A 22,315-nucleotide genomic window follows, 5' to 3' on the forward strand; every position below is an offset into this window, starting at 1 on the left:
CAGGAGGAAGTAAAAATAGAGATGCCCATTAAACAGATGCCCCTTAAAATATATTAATCTATATATTGTTGAACAACAAGGTGGTATTTGTAATTATCTGCACAGATGAACATTGACTCTAGTATTAGGACTATCTTGCCCTACCACATGATAGTTAAATGATATTATATTCATGCCCAGGACAACACTGAGGTTAAAGAAGATGAGGCAGAAAGGATAATGTCCCTATCGGTATAGAGATAGGAAGGAGAGAAATGGGAAGGCCAGACACTGGCCCAGTAACTACATAAAACTAGGCATGTTTCTAAAAGGTTCAGTCTTACATAGCCCTTCAGCCGTGGGGCGATCAACTCCAGGAAGGTGGGTTTGATTGGAAACTAACCAGCCCACAGTACCATCCAGGAAGTGGCTCATGTCACAATAGGATACCGAAGGAACACCCACACATTTCAAGTTTCTGGCCACTACTATATCAAATTGTAATCAGTTTTAAAAGAACAAGAGTGGCTTCCACATTCATGTAGCATACATTCTAATGTCAATACAAACATAAAGGCACATAAACACACTTCTGATATGTATAAGCCCACCCCCAAAATCATAACTCAAAAACTAAACACATTGAAAGCTTTCTGAAAGCTGGAAGAAAGAGGAATGACAAAGGTAGTTTATTAGATATGAAATGTTCATCAGATCTGTCTTTGAGACCCCACTCAGATATACACAAAGATTCTTTCTGGAAATAAAAAATTAAAGTATGATTTTTCAACATTATTCCAGAAATATGTTATAATTTACCAACATAGAAATTTTATGAGTAGAAAAGGTACTGACCACTTTAACAATGCAGCAAGCATTCTAAATGAGAGGTTAACAGATGTCAAGACACTTACCTAGTGCTTTGTTAACTCATATTTCTGACTGTAATATTTGGAGTTTCCTCAAATGACACACTTAAAGTCTGGGATCTGTTGGTGTTGTGCCCTTGGAAGCTGATCGCTTGCTTCTAGATTGTCATTTCTGTTGTGCTTCAAAAGGCAGGGGAGACAGACAGAAACTAGGCAATGTAAGAATGGCAGGGGCCTCAAAACAACCTACTCTTCTGCCCAACAATCGCTAAGTCACAAACTCTCAGGCACACACCTCAGCACGGCAGGAAAAAAAAAAAAAATCAGATACAGTTTGTTACCCCAGAGTGTGTGAGCAAAATACCCACAATGTTGACATATAAAACTTAAACACAAGTAGAGGCATTTGACTGACACCACTACTCATCAATCTGGTTCTAGACCTACATTCAAAACTACTATGTTCCAGGAGAAGCTGAGGGAACTATTTCATTTCTCTCTCATTGAGTCACTGAAGTGAAGACCAATGAGAAATCCATAAAAGGACAATTGTGCATCACTCTCCCTTCACTGCTCATATTGTATGTAGTATTCATAACTGCAGAGACACCCTTAAATGTGCTTTTCACTCTTCCCTCAAAATGTCATAATAAAAGCAAAAGGATGTAAAACTATACCTATGACTTCCTCTTCTTCCTTGGCATTCCAATCTCTCTCCAAAGAGAATTTTGTGAAATGCTTCCAACCAATTTTCTATCCACCAATTAAGAAGAACACTTTCAAAACTTGCTTTCTAAAGAGGACACGAATAAAACTGAGAAAAGAGAGTCTGCCTTTCAAAAAAAAAAATCTGAGACACATCCTTAAGAATTATTCTTAGAGCAGGAAATAAAATTCCAACTTCAATCTTCATTTTCTATATTTCCTCAATAAATAGCCTAGACAAACATCCACATAAACTGGAACAATCAATTAACTCTGGTAATTATTACAGCTCATAGAGGTTTTCTACTATGCTAACAACTTTTCCTACAAGCTTTCCATATATTTGACAAAAATCAACAATTACAACCATAATATCAAACCCCTCACTACAACCCCTGTATACAACAATAGTGGAGGCACCTAAGACAGCATATAAATTCAAAACTTCTATTAGTATGGAAAAGTATGATGTTGCTGATATTATCATAAGACGAAATTATTCACTTTATGGTCTGAGATTTTCTTTCCACCGTCCTTGACTGCACAATAAGAAGACAAAAATACATAAGCTCATTCCTTACCAATTCAGTCCCTATACCTATCATCCTTTCCTGCCATTCTTCTCACTGGCATTTCTAATGGAGCTTAAAATTAACATTATTTTTCCAGGCCTGATGCCTTATTTGATTTTGTTTTGTTAGCATGGCTTTTGTTTTCCTTTAGTGTTTTATGCACCATTTCCTGAGAAGTCAGCACAGCTCTAGAAGCAGTTTGTCTTAACTAATGCTACAGAACAAAAGAGAACAGGGAATCTATTTCTCCCAAGAATTACAACAGATTTTAAAGAACGGTAAAGATAGAATTTAGGTTTGTGAGGAAAAAAAAAAACCTTGGCCATGTCACAGCATTATGTTTGTAGAATAAAGACCCAATAGTGTCTTAACAAGTAGCCTCAAGACAATATAAAATTAACAAAAACCTACATGGACATATAAACTAAATGAAAAGTAGACTCTAACTCAATGCCTCCAGAGGATAAAAAGAAGTAAACTTCATAAAGATAAAAAATCTAAAATGCTTCTCCGCAATTATGGTTATGATGAAATTGGCACAGCATGGTTTTAACCACATAGAAGATTAATATTTATTTTCAACAAATGTAGCTAGAAAAATGTTATTATATCCCCTCCTTTTTTTTCACTAGGAGCATGCTGATTGAAATGGATTCATTTATCTAAGCTGACAGCTAGACAAAACTATATTGCGAATAGTTTTTATCTCTGATTAAATAAGAACTTAGCAACATCTGGTTTGCTACAATTACCCAAAATTGTTCAAAGTAAGTTTTTTTTATATGCTTAACTGTGTCACTCTGTGTTTCACAGTTTTTTTAAACACAACATTCAGAAGAAAATAAATAATAAAACAACTTAATTATGGAAGAAAGTATTAATTCCAATAAGAGACTCAAAAACTCATGGAAAAATTACTAATTCAATTTTAGAGCAGTCAGGATTATAAGTAATATCAGATATTCAATTACCCAGAACTTAGGGTTTTTACTTTCTTTCAAAAAGTCCTTTCAGCTGTCAAGAGAGGTTTAAAACTGTAACTCTGGGTTTCCCCGGTGGCGTAGTGGTTGAGAGTCCGCCTGCCGATGCAGGGGACACGGGTTCGTGCCCCGGTCCAGGAAGATCCCACATGCTGTGGAGCGGCTGGGCCCGTGAGCCATGGCTGCTGAGCCTGCGCGTCCGGAGCCTGTGCTCCGCAACGGGAGAGGCCACAATAGTGAGAGGCCCGCGTACCACAAAAAAAAAAAAAAAAACTGTAACTCTTCTACATACTTTAATTAGAGAACAGAGAATATCTTATACTGAAATAGCAGTTCTTCAAGAGGATACAAATACTGACATCATACTACAAGCCTACCTCTGAAGAGTAAGTTCTCACAGGCCAAGTATAAAGGGCACCAAGTCCTAGTTCTTACATACCTGCAATTGCTTTCAGAATACTTGGCTACAAAATATTTTTGAAAACTAGACTGTTTTTATTATGCATACCAACTGTATACTTTTTTCTCAAAACCACCAATAATTTTGCTGAATTTTACCTAAGCATAATTCTTCATTGTTTCATGTTTTTATAAAACTGTATTCCATTCAACACGAGAGAAGTTTATTCAAGATAAAGGACTCTGAGCTCATACTCTGTCCTCCTTATCAGTTAATTCTTTGTGACAGTAATACTGTTTGTTTAAATGGTCCCTTTTAAAATAAGCAATTTTCTTCACATTCTAAAAATAGTTGATTTAGGGGGGAAATGTACTTTGGGGAAAGGGGAAGACTGTCTGCCCTGAAACACTAAGTATAGAAAACTATATTTTATAGCCTGTATGTATTAGGTATATATGCCTACAGAATGTATTAGAAATTAGTAATAAAGGCATTTCTGACATTCTTACCTGACAGTGCCTGCAAGTGTTCAGGCTTCCATTTGGATCTCATAAATTGCTACATAATCAATCATTCCTTTCAGAATAAGTCAGAGATTTAAAAAAAGATAGTATGGTGTTCATGAAGTAACATGACAAAATGATTCCAAATGGAAAGCCATGAAGATTGAAGGCAACAGATTGGGATGATATCAATCTTGCAAAAAGTTTGGCAGCACAGGATAAAAAGAGATGGCTTGAATCACTGTGTTCTACTCCTTCTTGCTATGTGCAAGTGTGATAGCACCTATTTTTCCCATCTGACTCTCATATACAATAACCAAACCTTATATTATATGACAGAAACTAATTTAATTCTCATAATCTCACTATGAAATAGATATAATTAGCCCACTGATAGAGTAAACTGAGGCTCAGAAAATGACCCAAAGTCACACAGCTATTACGTGGCATGTAGTTCCAAAGTTTAGGCTTAAGTTCATCTGACCCTAAAGTCCATGTTCTGAATCACTAAGTGTCATGGACACAGCCAAGTTATTAGAGGTTATGCTATTAATTTTTAAAATCATACAAGACATATTTCAAGTATGATGTTTATCTAACATACTACACACCTCCATCTTTAAAAAAAATTAACCTATCAAAATAAAACACAAACTCCATTTATATAATCAGGTACTCCAGGTTATGAAAAAACTAAAAGCACTCCCAGCCTTAAATGAAATTATATTTCCATACAAGCATAAAACAAGAAGAGAAATAATCAAAAGGAATGGCAGAATGTCATAAATGCCACAAAAGAGATATAAAAAAAAGTATTATGGGGAATTAGAAAACAGAACACAAGGGGGAAATATAATATTTAAATTACTAATGAAAGATATAAGAGGTAAAATGTCTTAGAAAGTCTTAAATAATATACAGTCAGCTTTTTTGCATTTGTCACTCAGACTATCAGTTCACTGTAGTGTTGCAAGAAACAATGTATTACTGTCTTTTCAGGTATGATTAAGATAGGAATTCCTTTGAATGACTTCAGAAATGAGGATTTACAAATAAATCACTTTGACCAAGATGAAAGAATTTTGTGGTATAAACCCTCTTAACTAAATCAAATGTGGCCCCAACAACTGATTTTATGATTTTTTGCAGAGCATTTAAAATACAAATATATTAAAAAATTCTAGTTATATTATAGGTCTCCAAAAATGGATTCTAACTTTTAGGTGAAAAATAAATCTGAAACAACTGGATACAGTATTACAACAATATATCAAAAGGTAGATGAGTAAAAATTAGTAAGTACCGATAGGGTAATTTAAATAATGATTACCATCACTTCACTCCCCTGTGTCTTTATAACCAGAGTACAGTAGCATATTAGAGTTGAAAGGGATATTATTTAATACAAACCCCTTCCTTATACATTAAGCTCTGGCCTACAGTTCCCAGCTGAGAAGGGGTGTGGCAGAAGCTTAGACGCTCACCTAAGCTCACCTAACTGGTCTCCCCGTATCCCCTCTTGATGCCTCCCTCCAATGACACCTACACAGAACAGTCAACACGATTTCTGTAAAATGAAAATCTGATCTTGTTATTTCCCTGCTTCAAACCTTTAATGACTTCCCACTGCTCCTAAGATAAAGTCTAAAATACTTAAACTTCAAAAAACACTGCAAATTCTGGACTCCCATTTACTTCCCTCGCCACATTTCATGTCACTTCCTCTCTCAATCCTTATGTTCCAGCTACTAGGACCTTCCCTGAGTTTCTCACACGAGCTGAGCTCCATCTTACTCTAGGCCTTGATATTGGGGGTTCCCTCCTTCAGGAAGACTGTCTGCTTGGCCTATTTCTACATATCCTCCAGGGCTCAGCAGGATGAGAAAAACTTTCATCTGGAGTGCCTGAGATCCTTGGGGCAAATATTCTCATAAAACTCATTATTTTCCTTTTTCTAATCTCTATCACAATTGTTTTTAATTTTATCACACAGGAAGCACACAATAAATGTTGATAAATGGATGAAAAAGATTAATGATCCCAAATTTGCTAATTCTTACTACAGTATTTTTCCTATATTAAAATTTTTATTCCACTAAGATAATTTTCTTAAACCACATTTATCCTTTTGCTCAGACTCTTAAACTAATATCATTTGTTTTATAGAACATACTTTACCATTATTTTATTCACATTCAATGATTTGTTCTAAATAACAATAAAATCAGTTTTATCATCACATACTGTGGAAAGCCTTCAAAAATTTAAATAATAAGATTAATCCTAGCAGGGGAGAGATGCTAAAAGAAGTCAGCTGCCTTTACTAAATAATAATACCATGTCCCTCTTAACAATTGTTTTCCATATTGATATTTTACTGCTGGTCTTTGACAAGTTAAGAGTCATAACCATAGCACTGTCAAACTTTAGCACTGGTATTCCTAAAGCTAGTTCCTCCATTTCTGCAGAGTTTCTCAGAACCAAAAGACACCAGACACTTACTAAGCCAATGGGCATGGGAAGAAGTTAGGATAAAAATGAACAGAAACCAACTTCTGGAGTAAAACTCCCTTCTAGTCACAACACACAGATATACAATGTCTAAAGCTAAACTAAGAAATCTTGGTTTCAGTATCTGTATAGATCTTATCTACTCTCCTCATTTCAAATCCACAGTGCCTGACCATTCTTTATGGTCAACAGATACTTTATTTTCTGACATTCTGAAATTTAGTATTATAGGCAGACAACTAATATTAAACCATTCTCTGTGTTAACTCAGCTTCTCTGTAAAATGAAAAATTCAGGTGTGTTGTCCCTACTGTCAAATCAAGGTAACTATGCTCCATCTTCTTCCCTTTACTCACCTCTATTAGCCTCCTCCACTTGAACATGCTTGGGCCTGTGATGAGCTCTCCTAATGACAGAATGTGAAGGGAGCAGTGAACCAGAACATTCTCTAAAGCTACCTACTCAAACTTCGTATCTCAGTTCAAACGTCACTTGCATTGGGAAGTCTTCGCAGACCCACTCACCCGCCAGCTCAGACAAGGTCTGAGCTGCTATCTCATAGTATCCTGGACTTGTCCTTTGTAGGATTTAGTAGAATTTTAACAAATAATTCATGATAGACACATTGCTTAATACCTCTTTATTTCCATGATTTGTGCAAGCACTAAAGTCAGAGGCTCTTTCTGTCAATGTTATGCTCCACATTCTGCAGACATCTGGTGCTAACAAATACATAGTGAATGACAAAAATCAATGACTTCATAAAGCTGGTCTTTTGAGAACTGCAGAAAAAGCAGAACAATTTAGAGTCCCACTTAAAAGAAGGCATCGCTTCAAAGATCTATGAAAAATTAACACAAGGTATGCAAGCTATCAGTGTGCTATATGTTTTATGTACATCATCTCATTTAATCCTCACAATAACTCTGAAAGGTAAGTATTATTTTTATTCCCATTTTACACTAAGGCATGAAGAGGCTGAGTAACATTTTCAGAGTCATAACAGAGAGCAGGTTGGAAGTCATGCACTTCTGACTCTTAAGCTTCTGCTCTCTTTCTACTTTACCTCTTTGCTTCTCATTAATATACATTATGTTCCTGTATTTTGTATTTCTCTACATGTATATTTATTACTTTCAGTAAAGATCATTAATATAGAACTAAATGCAAGTTAATGCTTAAACCTTAAAATAATTTGTAATAATTTTATGTAAATAAATTCAGCCATGTGATAAAAAAAAGCAGTGAAAGGGAAACACTAAGTATACACTAAGTATATCAATGTATACACTTCTGCTTTATAAATGAAGACATGTTGAAATTGCCTTGATACAAGATAACAGTACTGTGAGCCCAAAGTTCTGGATGTAGAATTTATTTGATCTGTAAACATAAGGGAAAGAAAGCTAATATGAGAAACTCTATCAAATCCTATATCATATCCTAAAACAGTTGACTATTAAAGAAAACTTATTAGCATCCTTAACTGTAGGGAAATATAGAGAAATCTGAGAGGAACTTATTACATTCCTTAACATTTTTAAAGAATGTAAAATATCTTCATCATATCACTTTCTTTTTAAACCTTCACAAAAAAGAATGTCTAACCTATTTTATTTGTTTAAATACGCTAATACCACATGCAATAGCTTAACTCTTTAAGGAGAATGTAATGTGAAAATTCTTATAAAATCAACTACCTTAACAGGTAAGTTTTTTGAAAGATTAACTTGTAAACGAAGGTATTCTGTTCTAATAAACTTTATTCATATTATTTTATCTCATGGTTGTTTTAGAGAGAAAGAACACCCAGCCCTATCCCCTACTTACGATGAAACAGACCTAGAAAAGTTATATGAGTATGTGATACAGTTACGCAGAGACGATGTCTGAAATCAGAAATGAGAATTCTCAAGTGCAAGGCTGAGAAATCCCTTGATAAAATGCAGCATATGCTATAAACCAGCCATGTCACTTTGGGCAAGTCAGTTCAATTCTTGACAAGTAACTTTATAAAAATTTTTTTACTGTGGTTAAGAAGCTTTAACATGAGATCTACCCTCTTAACAGATTTTTAAGTGGACAATATATTATTAACTATAGGCACAATGTATTCAGCAGAGCTCTAAAACTTACTCATCTTGCATAACTGAAACTTTATACCCACTGATTAGCAAATGGGGAGTTGCTAATCAACAGTTTTTTGTTTTTTTTTGTTTTTTTTTTTTTTTTGAGGAAACAAAGTGTGCACAAGTGTGCCTTTTAGGATTCCTTCTATGCCTTTATTATTCCACATGCAGGTGCAGGGCAATTTTCAATGGCACTTGAATTTATCCTGCACCAGTAACTTCAAAAACGGCTTTCATGTTCAATTGTTTCTTCTAGGTCCACAAAGCCCATTCAAGCAGTTATACATTCATTATTAACCTAGCATTAAACTCGGTCCCATAAATATGTTCTGGTGCAAATTTAAAGAAAATATAGAAAGTGAAGTAAGAACTGGTCTCCAACTTGACTGTTAGAAGTGTACCTTAAATATATGTCTTTATGATTGGAAGCAGAAATCACAAAGACGCTGTTTAAATTAGAACAATTAGTCCCTCTGACCAAAGAATGAACTAATGAAATTAAATTCAGTAGATATTGGCATTATTGTAAAAATGATAAAAATTTGCATTGCATACCTACTGTTTTCCTCTTCCATTTGACTTAAGTGCTACCAAACATATTTTTTGTACCTCACTCTTATTGCTATGGACAGATCTCTAACTGAACTTAAACCTAGCAAAAATTGACTTCACGTTTACTAATTATGAGCCATACTATTCTCTTTAGTTACTTTATTTACTGATCTCATTCTCCTTTTATAGACAACCTTCAATTACTATAAATGTGTTAACTGACAATTTACTCCTCCTTTTCATCCTTAAATTTTATAATAGCCCAAATCAAGCCCACCAATTTTCTTTTTCCATGAGAGGTTTGGTACAGAAGAGCCTTGTTAAAGTGATGTTTTTAGATGAACTTAAGAGATAGGTCCATTCAAAGCAGAGAACAAAACTAAGAAAGTTTATGGAGACATAAAGTGGATGGTGGACTTCTTAATTCTTCATAATTAGATTCACTGTATGGTTTTGTTTTAATATTATGTTAAATTCAAAGATATTAGGCACAGTCCTATTTAAATGTTAATAGCCAATAAATTTCAGTTTTTTAATTACTGACTACAGTATTTTACTGACCTCAACTTTGATACATTGATATAAATGAGAGTTAGTAATTCTTAAGAATTACCAAACAATTGGTAAATTACTAACTTTATAAATAATGAAGAGTTAATAACTACTAACTACACAACTGACAGTTAACAATTCTTAAAAATTTCTCAAAAAGAAGACCAGTTATGCACAGAGGACAATGATGCATGTGCATCACTGAAACCAGGTGGTAAAAGTCAAACAGTCGGACTTCCCTGGTGGCGCAGTGCTTGGGAGTCCGCCTGCCGATGCAGGGGACGTGGGTTTGTGCCCTGGTCTGGGAGGATCCCACATGTCGCGGAGTGGCTGGGCCCGTGAGCCATGGCCGCTGAGCCTGCGCGTCCGGAGCCTGTGCTCCGCAGCGGGAGAGGCTGCAACAGTGAGAGGCCCGCGTACCGCAAAAAAAAAAAAAAAAAAAAAACAGTCATTATTTACTCTTTGTCCTAATAATTATACTTCAAGGAATCTGTGCTACAAAAATCATCAGAGAATAGGCCAAGCTTTATGTTATTTATCCTTGCAAAATATAACAACCCACATGAATAAGAAACTGTTTGAATACATCATAGTGTGTCCACACTATGAAATATTTTACAACATTAAAAATTATGCTCTCAAAAAATTAATGGCATTGGGAAATTGGAGAGAATTATACAAACTCTCTATATATTTAATATATTTCAACCTCAATTCTACGAAAACAAACACACATACACACGTAAAATGGTAATACATGGATAATCAAGCTAAAAATATGTGTGACATAACCTCTGTGAATATGGCAATGTACCATTATATTATGATATACTGGTTGATTTCTGTTTTGAGTTTACATATCTCCATATTTCACAAGTATTCAGCACGAGCATACTATACCATATCAGAAAAAAAAAAACTTTTTAATATGTGATCATTTAGAATGTAGAATAAGTTGTATTGAGAAGAATGAATAGGAATCAAAATTCAGCTATTACTGGCACCCAAGTAGAATCAAAAGAGCATACATAAATGATATACATTGGGATTGTGGCACAAATCCCAGAATAACATCTACCAAGCTAAGAGACAGCAGCAGAAAAGGAAGTAACTCAGCAAGATTACTAAAACAAAGCAGATGGCCTAGTACACCATCCTCTGACAGTAACTATGAGTCCTTCACACAGATAGTTCATTCATTTATAATAATGCAGGTTAATTTCTCATTTATAAATCTAGTGCTTTCTTTCATACACCATTACTTTTTTGTTGTTGCTCTATCTCAACCCCTATATTCAAGCAAGAAAACATACATACACACTACTGCAATTTCACCATCATCCATTATTCAGTACGGGTCTCATTGAATAAACGTCTGCTCAAAGGCTCTAGGCAAATTTCATTTCTGAACACTACTGTCTGCAGCCCAACAGGCTATTTCACCAAGATAAGATCACACGTTTAATCAAATGCACCAAAAAAAGAAATACTCCCAAAGTTCACTTAGTAATGTCAGATCATAAAATGTTGACAGCCTACTAATTTTTAGGGCTCTTTCTTTTTCAAGGAATTGCAACAATAAGGAAGGTTTCTATTAACCTTTAAAAATACTCCCAAATTATCTGACGTTACTATTCACATTGAGTTGGTAATTTAAAATGAAAACTCAACACAACTTTCTGTGGTGAATAAAGAAAAAATAAAAAACAATAAATTTAAGAGGTTTCCCAACTTATACAAATGATAGCTCTAAAGCACCTTTTAACTTCAGCTGGTCAAGTGACAGCATTAAACACTACGCAGACTCTAGTTTTTGTCATAATGGATCCAAATTAGATGTCTGTCTTTTCAATAACGTTATTAGTGGATAGGATGAAGTATATTTTCATTGGACTCTTTAGTTAGTAAAGTTATCCATACTCAATTATTTGAAATATCCTACATGATGTACTTTTGAATATTCTGCCTCTAAACATAAGGTTTACTTGAATAAACATATATTCCTATCAGTAGCATGACATAATGAATACACCAGCAAGTGTAAAATAATTAGATTTCTTAAACAGATGGATGAATTCATATCTGTAAATCCATTTCTTCTGCTTTTACTTCTATTTGCATTTATTTTATGCTGTATTCATTTCCATGCCATAAGTTTTTGTTTCTTCAGTTTCTTCTGGGATAACTTTTTCTTCTGTGAAACCTCCACTTCTGGTTAAGGAACAATTTGTTCCTTTTCAGTAAGGACCATCTTAATGTGGCTAGTGGAGCTCATACATAAGTTAACTCAAGCATGAGTTCCATGCCCAATGACACATCTTGGGGGATTTTTCACCTGGAGGTACTCAATGCTTAAATAATCTACACTTAAACCTGTAAGATCAGCATTTTAAAGCAAGAGTAGCAAAAATTCAGCACTCTAAGTACTGTCTCCAGTGTCCCCTGTTCAGCATTGTACGATGGCAACTCCACCATCGAAAGATGGAATGGCATACATTATTTATGTAAATGACATCTTTCGGATACTTGATGGCTTTTCAGACATGCATAGCTTTGACAAGTTGGGCAGTTTCACAGATGTTCTTGAATCTGAAAATCTGAATCCCTTGATTTGCATGTTTTTGTTGGGTTTTCTGGGTCAAGTAAGCAGGAAACCATTTTCCACGATCACTTTGGCTGCTTAAAGGAAAAGGGTACACCCATTTTTAATGGCTTTCCTAACCAATTCTCCTAATGCTTGATCTGTCTGAGTTAACAAAGGATCACTGTAGTGGACATTCAGGTTTTATCAGCCCCTCTACTTTGTTCTGTAGACATGAACCCTCTCTTAATTGAGCCTTCCCTTCTTCAAGCTATTAGTGCATCCACCTAGGAACTGCAATATCCTTATTGACTCTAGTAAGCTGGTGATAGTAGACTGATCTAAAGCTGGGTACCTAATTCAGACTGTGGTGAAAGGTTAAGAATCCAGTAGGCAGAGAGAAGGAAAAGTGGTAGTCTGCATAGGAGCATGCAACTGGAACAGAATCCTGGTGGTATTCAAGGTGCTACTATTTTCTAATTTTTTCTAAACCTCCATCCTTCCCCAAGATTCTTTAGGTGAGAAACACAATAACCTCCCAATAAATTAATCATTATGGCCTAAAGCTAGTTGGAGGTGTCTGCAATTAAAAGAAAAATAATGAATACACCCATTCTGCTAAATCTTTTAAGTTGAATTTAAGTCCATATGACAAATGATATGTTATCATAAAATATGCTGCATTTTGGAACACTGCAAAATAATATTTAACTGTCATACATAAAAATTATTGAAAATTAAAGTAAAATTTAATTGAACATGCCTAAAATTTTTTAAATGATGGTATATTATTTTAAAAGAAAATGTATGCCTAAGTTTTTCTTTCGAAGTCAACTATAGTTAATAATATGATTAAAACTCAACAGACAAATTTGACTGAACAGTTAACGCCAATATAAAGAAGAACGTCTACAGATATAGACACGCCTCATGTTAACACAAAACTATTTCTCAATAGACTCTTTGTCCACTCCTTGAAGTCATGATCAGTATTCTGAATCAAGGTTCAAACGGCAACCATCAGCCACTGACAAATCAAGAACACTGAAAATATGAAAAAAACAAAAGACAGAAATGTAAACCAGTTGAGCCCTTCTGTTCTGGCCAGAAATAAAATCTGATACAAAAAGATGACCATCCTCCAGGACCATTCCCTCTTATCTAAAGTATTTGGAAGAGCTCTGAGGAAAGGAAAAGGGGAAAAAAAACCCAAACCAAATGAAAACAAAACAGGAGACTGTTGAAAAACCTCTCACAGGGTCAGCTGTCAATGGAATGCATTTTAGTATTCAGGTTACCCACCCATGCAGAACATCAAAAACTGGGCTTGAGTCTCTCCCCTATTCTCACAATCTCAGACTACTGTGGAGCCACTGGGGCTGTCTTGAATAGTAACACACTTTGCCTCTGCAGGATGCATAAACACCAACACAACCTGATCAAACAGAAGGGGGTATCTTTCTACTTGGCTTTCATTTTCTTGAGTCATACTTTAAAACACTTAAGCCTGGTACAATTTAGCAAGTCAGACGTCCAACATGCAGCTTATTTTTTCATTCATTCTTACCACCAACCATGTTGTACTTTTTCCATTTTAACATAAACGATGAATGATTCAATGGAAGAGTCACAGATTTACTAACTTCTCTTATTGGCACCTGTCATTGAAATACAGACATTCATTCTAAAACATGGACTTATTTATGACCCTTTCCATACTTGTAGTCTTTAAAATAATTGGGGGTTCTGAATTTTAAGGGTTCATCTGCATTTATAGCAATCTTATGAGAACTAAACTTTGGGATTATAAATCCTTTAAAAGTATGGGAAATCCTTAAATCTTGGAAGTTTATGATCATTTAGTTACAACATTGTAGAATATTCTGATGCAGTTAAAGCTTAAAGAGCTGCTGACGCCACATGAAAAGATGATCAGGAGTTTAATTTAAAATGTCTTAAGTTAAACTGCTACTTTCATTTTATACCTGATTTAAAGTCAATCGTCAGACACAGCACTTGGTGGCTGTCAAAAATATTTTCCTGTCAGGATTATGATTCTGTGGGGAGCATTAGTAGCAGAGCATAATGTTTTAAGATTATGAAGAAGAACTGAGAAATAGGTACTTAACAAAAGGATAAAAAAGGAGAGAGGAAAAGAATATGGAAAAGACAAAAATACACGTAAAACCTTTCTCAACTGCTTAAGAAAATGCTATTGATTTTCCTAGCTCATCAAGAATTCTTCAATTAAAAAAATGATATTTGATTTAGCTAAGTTTTCTTAATACCGGTAGTTAAGGACATTTCTAATAATACTCTGACTAATAATAATAGTTACCATTTATTAAATGCTCACTCTTATCAGGTACTTTTCTATTCACTTCCTATTCCTCACGCCAAACCAGCAATGCAGATTTTATTACCTTTATCTCACAAAGAGAGATGAAACAGCTATAAAGTTGTGGCATTGGGACTGTATTCAAGTGTCTCTCATTCCAAAGGCCATTTCTGAGCAGTTCCTAATCAGGGACAGTGCCCAGCTATGCCCATCTAAGGAGTATAGCATAGTTTCTGCAGCAGTAAGTCAGGATTAGCCAACAAGCTGGAGAAGATTAGTGCTACAGTACTAATTTCAGAGTGGTCGGCTTAAGTCAGAAATTAAACTAGCCATGAAATATATCCAAATATATACACATAATTTATAAATATCTCTATAAAGTTTTCAAATAGATGTCAAAGTGCCATTCAGAAGTATAATATTACAGGTCATCTTTAAACTTCAGCAACTACTAAAACTAATCTCTATGTAGGGCTTCTGTTACTCATTAGGCATATCACCACTCACAAACAATCAGAACTGCAGTGTATAATTACCCCAAGGATGCTTTTCACTGAAAATGGCCTGTTGTGATGCTTAGATAGTGATTAACAGACTAAGAGTGTGGTGAGTCGTCTTGATATCACTTCAGAAAAGTGATTTCCTCCCTAATAATTCCCAAGATACATAAATATTCAATTAGGGTCTTTGAAATCTCGTTTTAATTGGACATTCATACTCTACCAAATTTCAAACTCGGCCCAAACTAAGAAGGTGTTTTATTAATTCTTACAATACCAAAAAAACCACAAAAATCCCAGTAAATCTTCAAAAGTTTTCAAATAGAAGGGTAAAATAAAGCCAAGATTATCTTTCATATGAAATTTTCAAATTTAATAGCATTTTAAGACATGCTCTAAAGCAAAGAGCTCAAACAACTGCATATCTGAATCACATAATCACATGGGGAATTGACTAAAGTTTCGTGGGACCCTCATGAGACCTAGTAAATAATAATAATGATAGTAGCAAATAGTTACAATCGTATTATGTGCCTGGAACTGTTGTAAACACTTGGCATACATTTTTCAATTAAATTTTCACAACAAACTGTGAATTAGGTATAGTTGTCATACCCATTAAAACATACCAGGAAATTGAGGCACAGAGAGAGGATCCAGCATCTTGTCAAAAATCAAATAATTTATCAAACCTTGGCAAACACACCACAGAGTCCCTTCTCGTCACCACCACACCATTCTGCCTCTCCAGATAGCAGAATATCAAGACCTGGGGCCTAGATTTAAAATTTTCCCAGTAGCTCCTTTGCCACTGCCAGCAGGTCAGGCTAGAGACCTGCAGCCTTAAAGTTTCCGTTTCACTAACTGGGGACTAAAAACAAGCTTTTCTACATTTGGAAGAGAAAAATGAAAATGTCAAACAATTAATAAAATACCCATATGGCTTGTGTTTTTTAAAACTTGAACAATCTACTTGTTTTCTCATCCTAGATGGCTCTTTATATGGTCCAATGGGGTGAACTTCTGAGTACAAGGAAGCAGATCTTGAAAAGTTAACTTCAGCGGTTCTCAAATTCTCTGATTCCAGGACCCTTTTACACGCTTAAAAATTGATGACCTAAAGTAACTGCTGATTATGTTGGTTTAACTGTCAATATTTATATATATATTAATAGTTAAACTGGTTAAATTTTAAAACACAAGAATACACCAGCACACATGCCATAGGCCAGCAAAGCAATGATGTCATTACATATCATGAACCTTCTAGAAAACTCTACTGTACATTTGTTAAAGTATGAGATTGAAAGGTAAAATGCATCTTAGCATTATTATGAAAATGTTTTCTTCTAATAGATCCTCTGAAAGGGTCTCAAAGAACCACAGATTTCCCCAGAATACACCTTGAAAAGAGAGGATTGTCTGCTCTACAAAATAACTGACATAGAAGTCTACCAGATAGCAGTATTCAGTTGGTTGATTTAACTTTCTATCCCAGAGATAATGTTCACAATAATTAGGACTACCACCAACAGTATTCCATTTAAGTTCTTGAATAATATGGATCAAATGTTAACAGTTTCTAATATGTATATGTAATCACTCTTATGAAGAAATTCATTAACATTAAACTAAATTCTTGTCTTAAGTGTCAATAAGACATTAGTAAGACATAAATTATTAAGATCTATAGAATCTGTTATGATCAAATACAGGAAGAACTCTCCCCTTTCATCCACTCCTTAAAACAAATGGAGAATTTCAATGAATTCAGAATAGGACAGCTAATTTTTTATATATATTTTGTATTTGTGAGTGCATGAGCACACTTAACAATTCTAAGAAAAATATTACACCTGGTTACTTTATGCAGTGGAAGAGTTAATTTTATTGGGCCACATAGACACTCAGACCAGGGTAATGACATTAAAAGATTTGGGGAAAACTATACATCTTTGGGCTCACAGATGCTATTTACAGGCATGCTCACACTACTCTCTCAAAGTGACCAATAAACATCAATATCAAAATCACAACCAATGAAAAATCTGGATTTTTCTCCTCACTGATCAACAACTCCCTAATAACACACACAGACACACACACATACACACAGACACACACACATACTCACACACACACACAGTCAAGAAAGGAAAAATGTCAGGAGGCCCTTACTCATATTTGAATGTTTTAGTTTATATTTTACTATAAAATTGGGTATTCTATAAGGGAATTCATTTGCATAAAAGAAAAAGACATAAATGTAATAGTAATCTAAGCATAAATATGTCCTTGAAGGCAAACAAATGCCAAATTACAATACAGCCTCTGTCTTTAGGGTTCCTCCCTATGTGAGCAACTGCATATTTTGAATGTAATGCAAATCTAAGAAATCAAAGGGAAAATAGTCATTTGCAAAACTTAAGGAAAAATCATCTCCCTCTAATTCCAACTGCTCTAGCCGTTCACACCATGCTAAATTAAGGCTGTATAACATTTCTCAAAATCAAATACACAATCAGTTTTCCTTGCTGATTTCTGGGCAAAACTGCCCCGCTTCTAATAGTAACTGTCACTCCTACTTGGCAGCTCTTTTCAAAGAGAGTTTCATCCAGCAGTTGAAGCAGCCTAAATGAAATCTGAAAAACAATTCAGTTTAGCATTATATTATTTGACTGACTTCAATTCTTTTGATTTGATAAACTTTTTTTTTAATCTTCTATTTAGGATTAACTTGGCTATAACTCACCAAGGAATCTAAAGGACAACAAGTCCATAAAAATTTTGCCTTTCCTAACTACTAGAAACAATGTCAGGCACAGTAGCCGGAGCCAGTAAGTCTCATACCCACTATTATTCCCCATGGAAAGAAATGTTTAAATCTCCAAAATGCAAAAAGATTATCATTAAGAAAATCATTTCTAAAATACCTTCCATTCATATTTTCATGGAGGGCTCTCAATCTGAAGGATAATCACACCAAGCAACTTAAAATGAGACATCAAAAGCATTTACCCATCAAGCAAATCACATGCTTCAGGCCAGGGATGCCCGAAGCAACCTAACATATCTATCTAAAAAATGTGAATAGTTCACATAAACCTTTATACTAATCATTCCTCCTACCCTGAGTTTATAGAAATAGTCTAGTCAACCATAGACACCAATGAAGCAGGTTATTGAATATTTAGTTATGAGGAAGTGCTAGGGAATGGCATTCAGGCACTTCTGACACATTCACCTTCAGCTAAAGACAGCACACAATACACTGACAGACACAGTTCTAATGACATCAGGACCTGTGGAATGTATGACTGCTAAGAAACACATGCTGCTAGGAAACAAAGAACAGATCTGATCAAATCTCCTAACATAAGGGCTCCGAAAAACACTGCGATTAGATCTTCTAAAATGAGAGGACAAGTATTCTTTAATCTTAAGAAATATTTGCAAGTGCAAAGGCTTTAACACATACCCTCTAGGAAGGAAAGAAATATATGAAGCTAGAATCTCATGGATGAAAGCACAATTCCCTAAGTTTGCATTAAGACAACTGCCACCAGCACTATCCCATAAAAATATAACTTAATCAAGATCAGGCATCAATGATTCAGTATTCGTTTTTGGCGGGGGGAGGGGGGCAACCCAAGCTTTTTCAAGAAGTCAAGATCCTAAAATTGAAAGAAATGTGGAAATCATGGTACCCAGAAAAAAAGTACCCTTTCACATTTACAGTGCTATACTTTTTTCAACAAAATAGAACATAGCCATTTGCAACAAACACAAAAGCAGTCAGAGCTAATCTACAACTAAGCAATTTAATGTCTTTTTAATAACTGAAAAGTGTTTAGCTTTCCAACTTTTTAAAACTGTTTCTTTGTACATTTTTAACCCTTGGACACACAAAAAAAAGATTGGGTGAAACAAAGGTGAAGATATTTCAATGCAAGTATTCTTTTAACTCCTAGACAAACGTCTGGAAACCTCTTTTGATGATACTATAAAAGAACTGACAATTCTGTCTAATCCACATACAGACAAATTGGGCACCAGAACTCCAGGTCATTTAGTACCATTACAGACTGAAAAATATACCAAGGAAATCTAGCTAAATTCTGTTTAATCTCACAGGGAAATAAAGTACATTCTCCAAATGAAAAATTACTGAAGAACTATTTCTTTGTAGATTCTGCAATGACATTCTTTAACTAGTGTTGATAACCCATATGACCCTAAATTAGCAGATTGCCTATTTACTTCAGAGCAAAACACAGAAGGCAATTTTTCCTGCCTGCCAGAGTCTATGCGTCTCCTCGTTTCCCCAGCAGCTGGCTGGAAGGATGTAAAATCAGAGGGGCAAGAAGGCTTATACTTCCTAATGAGTAATCTACCCAGGAAAGTAAACACAAGACACCACCAGCTTGGGCTCTAAAGGAGACTGTGGCAGGGCTGCTTACACCGTTGTTTACAATGTACTCTACCGCAGGCAAGATCACACACAGGCACAGGGAGGAGATACCCAGAGGTGGCTCGCACACCTCGAGTTCGCCCAATTGCTGTGATTCCTCTGGCCATAAATAAAACAGCGCACGTTCGTATCTGAAAGTGGCCAGAGAATTCCGGGGACCAGGGGTTATGCTGGCTTGACTTGGTTATTTCAATCTGCCCGAAAGACGACTACTCTATTCCTTGGTCCTCATCAGGGCCAAATTGGGGGTGCCCTGCGCGCTGCACCAGAGACTCTCAGGCGCTGCACGCATCTCTCAGAGGTGCTCAGTAGGGGAGGGGGGACACAGTGAGGCTTCTTCGCAACCCCTATCGGCCCTCGCGGCCTCCTCAAACCAGATTTTCCAGTTAAGCGGATCCCAGGCAATTTCGATAAGCAAGCTCAGCTCAAGTAGCATCAGCTCTGCCATCCCCGCAAATATCGCCAGGCCATCCCCGGAGCGCACGAACGCGCACACAGATAGGCACACGCCGACCCTGCTGCCAATTAACCCTGGTAGCGGAGGTTCCCCCCACCCCACCCCACATACACACCCACCCACCTATACTGCTAGGGGCCTGGCACGTTTAGCCCTTGAGCTCCGATGTGGGACCATCGGCGGGGGCGCGGCGGCACCGACGCTCCGCTGCAGCCCAGAGCCTTCCCTTCACTGGTGAGAAGATGCGGGGCACCTGCCCTCCTACCTGTAACCCAGCCGACCGCCGCCACCAATGCTCTGCCCACCCCGCCCCGGCGCCCCGGCCACCCCGATTCGTGCAACACCGCCCCCCGCCCCGTGCCCACTCCCAACACCGTGCCGCCCCGGGCCACCCACGAAAGTGGTAGCTTTCTCCAGCCAAAAGCGCTTAACAAAGGCCAAACAAGCAGGTCTAAACCAAACTGCCGTGAAAGGGACACAACGGGCGGGGTGCGGGGAGGTAGCGAGGCTCCGCGACTCAGGGGCGCGACCTGGGCAAACGCGGCCACCATGGATGCTCCAGGCAAGCGTCTAGAGAAGATCGCGGCGGACTCACCGCCCCGCAGTCCCCATCACCCCTGAGCCCAGCGCCTCACCCGGTCCCTGTCGGTCCTCCAGCCCTCTCCCGCCTCCAGCGGCACCGGCTCCGGGCCGGTAGAGAGAAGGCGCCCCCTGGTCGGCATTCAGTTCCTACCAGGGGATGATACTGGGGTGAGAGGGGAGGGAAAATTCCCAGGGTGGAAACCGTTCCTATCCCCCAGAGTGCTGGACTGCGAATGCTCCCGGTCAACTCTCCCTTTCATTTCTCTCAGCCGCCAAATCGCCCAATAGCTGGAAAAACCTCGAACCCGTACCAACCCCCAGCGCCCACCAGCCATGAGGTTCCTTTCCCGCCCCGCATCACGATCGGATGAGTGTGTGTGCGGGCGAGTGTGTGAGTGGGAGGGTGAGTGTGCGTGAATCCTGCACCCCCTCGGTTGCCTGCCCCGCGGACGCAGATGCCTGCGCCGGGCCAGGGCCACCACTATCAGGAAGTGTGAGAATAAATTACCTTTCGTAACCGCCGGTCCCTGAGATCGTCCCATCAGTTGGTCAACAACCTGCAGCCCGGTGCAGTTTCCACAATCCAGCCATGGAGCTCGGGGCAAAAGACCGAGCGGCCCCAGCGAAGACACCCCCACCGCACGCGTCCAAGAATGATAGCCAAAGCGCAGAGAAGGCAGCAGGAGGGTAGAGACCCCAGCCAAGGAAACAACAAAAAGTCTTTCCTTCCCCCTTTCTTCTGCTACACAGCCATGAAAAAAAGGGAAGGGGGGGGGAGCAAAATCCAAATGTTTGTCTTCCTTTACGTTTCCTCTCTTCACACACACCAAGGGGGTAAAAACGGAGCAAAGGGGGTGGAGGGTTCAAATGTCTCTTCCAGTCCACAGTTGCACAACTTCGGAGTCAGGCTCTGTCTCCAGCAGCAGCCGAGGGACCCAAGCGGCAGCTATTAACATGCGGCAGTCATAGCTGGGGCTGCTTTTCCTCCCGCTGCCGCTGCCGCTTAAGAAAAGACGCTTCTGGAGAGACCAAAAATGTTCCACCATCCCCCCAGCCGATCTTTATATCCAGTTCTCCCACCCCACCCCCTTTCTTTTTCTTTTTCTTCCTCGTCCTCCCCTTTCCGGCTGAGTGCGGGAGCGAGGGAAAAGGTAGGGGGAGCCGCGAGGGCCAGGGGTGGCTTCTTCTCCGCCAAACCCTCCTCCTCCTCCTCCCGAGGTTGTCTCCCCGCCGAGGGTCTCCTCTCGAGTCCGCAACCTGCGCAGAGAGCTGGAGCCAGGGCCACACAAACTCCTTCCCGGGTGCACAGCGGGGACGCGCGGGCGGAGCGGGCGCCGGGCAGCCGAGGGCTGCGTCCCGGGGGCCGCGGAGCCCAGAGCCCGGAGTGTGGCTGATTAGCTCGCCGGCCGGGCCGGGCAGCTGCGAGCATGTGGGAGCTTCATTGCGCGGCCCCGGGCTTCGCGCCGCCGCCGCCTCGTCGGTCCTGTATCTTCTTCGACTCCCCGAGAGCGAGCAGGGCTCTGGCGCTCTCCAGACACGCACACTCACACACGCGCACACGCGAGCGAGCTCCGGCCAAAGCCAACCGTGCCACCGGCGCGCGCGCACACCCGGAGAAAGAGGACGGAGGCTAA

At 38.2% G+C, this 22,315-nt stretch overlaps 1 protein-coding gene across 1 annotated transcript in view; it reads right to left on the bottom strand.

Moving 5' to 3' along the window:
• Positions 1–21,567, bottom strand: part of ADGRL3 (adhesion G protein-coupled receptor L3) — an 854,596-nt gene extending 833,029 nt beyond the window's left edge. The window contains exon 1 of the mRNA XM_060148098.1: positions 21,190–21,567. The gene's annotated coding sequence lies outside the window, so the exon portion shown is untranslated. The remainder of the gene's footprint in view (positions 1–21,189) is intronic.
• Between the last annotated feature and the right edge of the window lie 748 nt (positions 21,568–22,315).

The sequence above is a fragment of the Lagenorhynchus albirostris genome, chromosome 4 (genome assembly GCF_949774975.1).
Source record: "Lagenorhynchus albirostris chromosome 4, mLagAlb1.1, whole genome shotgun sequence".
Taxonomy (NCBI): Eukaryota; Metazoa; Chordata; class Mammalia; order Artiodactyla; family Delphinidae; genus Lagenorhynchus; species Lagenorhynchus albirostris.